Raw genomic sequence first — 5,729 nt, 5'->3', positions numbered from 1 at the left:
TACAGATATTTAGTAAGTTCATTTTTACTTAGTAAATTTTGCAGCACATGATTTCATGTTTTTCATGGTAGACATAAATTGTTTAATACGCTGTGTAAGATTTATAATCATAGTTTTAATATGTACTTCCATTTGGAGGATTTTGCGGCAGGTGCATTTGTACAGTGTTGCCTTTCACCACATTTGCTTAGCTTCCTTGCATATTATTATTGCTAGAAGTAATAGGATGGAGTCATGTGTAGAAGTTCACGCAAGTGAGGAAAGTTCTCTGATCGCCATTCACTTGGGAGTGGCCAGAAACGATTCTTTTACACATGGCTCAAGCAGCTCACTACTTCCGGTCTTTGACCAAGTATCCTCTGGGTAGCCTAAGAACATCCGTTCGAAGGCGAGCTAATGTGAGAAGGCGAAACGTCCCCCTACATAGGGTTGTGCGCTGGGTTTGAGACCCGCCACGTAAAAAACAATACCAATGAAAACTAAACGACAGCCTCGGATGAGAGACCCCCCTTTTGATGACGACCATGGCAAACGAAATAAGGACTACGATTTGAGGGCATGCACCTGGAATGTCCGCACCCTTAATTGGGAAGGTGTCGCGAAAATAAAGGCTGACATCACCGCCGTCCAAGAAATGCGATGGACGGGACAAGGACAGAGACGAGTAGGTCCTTGTGACATTTGCTACAGTGGCCATATAAAGGAGCGCAAGTTTGGTGTTGGATTCGTGGTGGGAGAGAGATTCCGTCGCCGAGTACTATCATTCACTCCGGTGAATGAACGATTAGCCACAATCCGCATCAAAGCGAGGTTCTTCAACATATCGCTGATTTGCGCCCACGCCCCGACGGAAGAGAAGGATGAGGTTACCAAAGATGCCTTCTATGAGCGCTTGGAGTGCGCTTATGAGTGCTGCCCCCGCCACGATGTCAAAATCGTGCTTGGCGACTTCAACGCCAGGGTGGGCAAAGAAGGTATCTTTGGCACTACGGTCGGTAAATTCAGCCTCCACGACGAAACTTCCCCAAATGGGTTGAGGCTGATTGACTTCGCCGGGCCACGAAATATGGTTATCTGTAGTACTAGATTCCAGCATCAGAAGATTCATCAAGTTTCCTGGCTGTCTCCGGATCGAAAACCTACCAACCAGATCGATCATGTTGTGTTAGACGGAAGACATGTCTCCAGTGTTTTAGATGTTCGTGCGCTCTGAGGTCCTAACATCGACTCGGACCACTATCTTGTTGCAGCCAAGATTCGCACCCGCGTCTGTGCAGCAAAAAACGCACGCCAAAATACACAAGGAAGGTTCGACGTCGAGAAGCTGCAATCACAACAGACATCCGAACGATTTTCTACTTGGCTTGCACTCCTGCTCTCTGAGAGCACTCGTCAACAACTCGGTATAAGGGAACTGTGGGAAGGCATTTCAAATTCCTTACGTACAGCTGCAACCGAAGCCATTGGTTTTCAGAAAGTGCAAAAGAACAGCTGGTACGACTAGGAGTGCCGTGTCACAGCGGAGAGAAAACAGGCTGCCTACCTCGCGACGTTACGATCGACCACAACACGTGCGGGATGGGATAGATCCCGAGAGTTAAAAAGGGAAGCGAGACGCATTTGTAGACAGAAAAAGAAAGAGGCCGAAATGCGTGAGTATGAAGAGCTTGATAAGCTGGCCGACAGGGGTAATGCTCGGAAATTCTACGAAAAAATGCGGCGGCTTACAGAAAGTTTCAAGACCGGAGCATACTCTTGAAGAACCCCCAAAGGTGATCTAGTGACCGATGACCAGAGCATACTTAAATTATGGAGGGAACACTTCTCCAGCCTGCTGAATGGCAGTGAACGCACAACGCCAGGAGAAGGCGAACCCGATTCCCCAATCGATGACGATGGAACAGATGTTCCATTGCCCGACCATGAAGAAGTTCGAATAGCAATTGCCCGCCTGAAGAACAACAAAGCGGCAGGGACCGACGGATTGCCGGCCGAGCTATTCAAACACGGCCGCGAAGAACTGATAAGGAGCATGCATCAATTTCTTTGTAAAATATGGTCGGACGAAAGCATGCCCAACGATTGGAATTTAAGTGTGCTATGCCCAATCCATAAAAAAAGAGACCCCATAATCTGCGCCAACTACCGTGGGATTAGCCTCCTCAACATTGCATATAAGGTTCTATCGAGCGTATTGTGTGAAAGATTAAAGCCCACCGTCAACAAACTGATTGGACCGTATCAGTGTGGCTTCAGACCTGGAAAATCAACAACCGACCAGATATTCACCATGCGCCAAGTCTTGGAAAAGACCCGTGAAAGAAGAATCGACACACACCACCTCTTCGTCGATTTCAAAGCTGCTTTCGACAGCACGAAAAGGAGCTGCCTTTATGCCGCGATGTCTGAATTTGGTATCCCCGCAAAACTAATACAGCTGTGTAAACTGATGTTGAGTAACACCTAAAGCTCCGTCAGGACCGGGAAGGACCTCTCCGAGCCGTTCGATACCAAACGAGGTTTCAGACAAAGCGACTCCCTATCGTGCGACTTCTTCAACCTGCTTCTGGAGAAAATAGTTCGAGCTGCAGAACTAAATAGAGAAGGTACCATCTTCTATAAGAGTGTACAGCTGCTGGCGTATGCCGATGATATTGATATCATCGGCCTCAACACCCGCGCCGTTAGTTCTGCTTTCTCCAGGCGGGACAAGGAAACACAGAAAATGGGTGTGGCAGTGAACGAGGGGAAAACGAAATATCTCCTGTCATCAAACAAACAGTCGTCGCACTCGCGACTTGGCTCTCACGTCAGTGTTGACAGTCATAACTTTGAAGTTGTAGATAATTTCGTCTATTTTGGAACCAGCATAAACAACACCAACAATGTCAGCCTGGAAATCCAACGCAGGATTGCTCTTGCCAACAGGTGCTACTTCGTACTGAGTAGGCAATTGAAAAGTAAAGTCCTCTCTCGACGAGCAAAAGCTAAACTCTATAAGTTTCTCATAATTCCCGTCCTGCTATATGGTGCAGAGGCTTGGGCGATGACAGCAGCCGATGAGTCGAAGTTACGAGTTTTCGAGAGAAAAATTCTGCGAAAGATTTATGGTCCTTTGCGCATTGGCCACGGCGAATATCGCATTCGATGGAACGATGAGCTGTATGAGATATATGACGACATTGACATAGTTCAGCGAATTAAAAGACAGCGGCTACGCTGGCTAGGTCATGTTGTCCGGATGGACGAAAACACTCCAGCTCTGAAAGTATTCGACGCAGTACCCGCCGGGGGAAGCAGAGGAAGAAGAAGACCTCCACTCCGTTGGAAGGACCAAGTGGAGAAGGACCTGGCTTCGCTTGGAATATCCAATTGGCGCCACGTAGCGAAAAGAAGAAACGACTGGCGCGCTGTTGTTAACTCGGCTATAATCGCGTAAGCGGTGTCTACGCCATTTAAGAAGATGAATAGGATTTGAACTTTTATCTGATACCATGTTCAGACCCACACTTAATCACAAGATTTCGGCTGTTGAGTGGTTTATGCTACTAATCTTATAAATTTATCAAGATTTCGCCATACAAAAGTGACAGTTCAAGATCACTCGTCGAAGTGAAATCTAATAGTCCTGGCGATAAAACTCGCACACACATTTCCACATATTATTCCCCCAAAAAACCCTTGCGGGAAGATAAAGTGAGTTGTATCGTTTCCATTTATTATTGTTGCATATTATGCACGTTTGTATGTATGCCTGACGTCACAGTTTTAGGTATGTAATCATACATAAAACCTGTAATAAAAAATCCGCTTGGTTAATATACAACATAAATTAGACATTATGTGTAACATAAAAAAAAAGGAGCGCGGAGTCCCTACGCGCGGATGAAGTTATACTTCTTAGTGATATTCCAAGAAATGTATATCATTTTGTATGAAATAAAAGTAGAAAACTTAAATTCACATTTTATAAATTTATTATAATTTATTATCTCCCCGAGCATGGCTTTGCCAACAAGTCGTCTTTTCGCGACGACGCTTCTCGCAAAAATCTGCGTCGATATGTATTCACGATCATACGTATACATACATACATATTTACGCATGTTTGTAGGCGAAGCTGCTACAGCGGCAAGGGGTGACAATCGGCGGCCATTCCTTTACTTATGCCATAGAAATTCCATTGCTACGAATATGGAAATGACAACGAAATAATGCAAATATGCATATTTCTAAAGGTCATTAATTTCTTTGAAGAAATGAAAGGAATTAATGATCCTGAGAAGTATAATCTTAACTTTTCAACGGCCAACGCAGACCAACCAAAAGGAATTTATTCATTAAAATCACCACTCAGAAGTCGTTTTATCCGTTGTAAGCGAACGATTTTCGAAGAAACATCATTTCTAATATGCCACAAGACCAAATTAGAAATGAACTTCTTAAACCTCACGCTGTCAGATAAAACGATATACCTCGTCATCGCGGGTCGATTTCCAAAAAATGTAAATGAAGACTAACTACAGAAATAATCCTGTAAAATATAGCCTTAATTTTTCAACGGCCAACGCAGGGTATTTCAACAAAAGTCACAGAAAATAGTTGAGAATTCGCAGAAAAGAAAGACAAAGGAAAGAAAAAGCAGTATAACTTCAATAATGAACAAGCGCACAAACATACATATGCGCAGCAGCAGCAAGAAAAGAGGTAACAATCGGCGATCCATTGTATATTTCTTTCATGCATAACCAAACCATAATTAGGACAACTCAATTCAAGTGTCAATGGTGGTCTAGGTGGTAAGCGCTTCAAAAGTTACGACGAGCACGAAGGAGGTGCGTAGGTTCGAATCCCAACAGAATTTATTTTTAATTGAATATGTGATCTTATTTTATAATAACTCATTTTAAATATATAAAAGATTTACCTAAACATTATGATGATATTTTCATGATTCATACGCAATGTACGAATGTAAGCAATTTCGTTTTGCCATCGGCATTTCAATTTCTCATGCTTCAATTTCTGCTTTCAACCAAGAAATCGCTTGTATGTATGTATGTACATATGTGCAATATATGCCTTTGCGTTTTGCCGTCGGCATTTCGATATTGACATGCAAAAGTAACTATGTATGTATTTCATTGTTTCGTTTTGGCCCAATTTTGTATATTAAGACAAGTGTCAATAATTGCGACAAAATCAAATATATTATATATTCATATGTAAACATGTTTTAAATTTTAAATAAAATTGAATTATCAATAATTGCGACAATTTTCATAAAGTTGGAAATTTTGCGCGAATAAGACGTGTGCAGGTTAAGTCGTGAATTTTACTTATATTAATTAATTTGAAAGTGCCGAAAAATGCGAAACGAAATTTCAATAAATTTAAGTAAATTTACATGTATTTTCATTTATATTTAATTGTCAATAAATTTTTGAAAAATTGTTTGCCCTAGTTTTCCATTTTTTTATTTTCTCACACATTTCAGCCGATTTTTGTATAGAAATTTGACCGGCGTAGAAGCAAAATGCGAAACAATCATACATACACATATTATGTCGTTTGCACATTTGTCTGTATATTTGCGAAAGCAAATTTTCTACAAAAGCATATTTCTATACTTAAACAAAATTATTAGAACCATCGTATGTTTCTTATGTACATGCATAACCAAACCATACTTAATATCTTTGACAGACGACAGCGTTAACCCTGATTAA

At 41.9% G+C, this 5,729-nt stretch overlaps 1 pseudogene; it reads right to left on the bottom strand.

The window, feature by feature from the left end:
• Positions 1-4,348: 4,348 nt before the first annotated feature.
• LOC120779930 lies at positions 4,349-4,551 on the bottom strand (annotated as a pseudogene).
• Between the last annotated feature and the right edge of the window lie 1,178 nt (positions 4,552-5,729).

This window comes from Bactrocera tryoni, unplaced genomic scaffold (genome assembly GCF_016617805.1).
Source record: "Bactrocera tryoni isolate S06 unplaced genomic scaffold, CSIRO_BtryS06_freeze2 scaffold_11, whole genome shotgun sequence".
Lineage (NCBI taxonomy): Eukaryota > Metazoa > Arthropoda > Insecta > Diptera > Tephritidae > Bactrocera > Bactrocera tryoni.
This window is presented reverse-complemented; position numbering and strand designations above follow the sequence as displayed.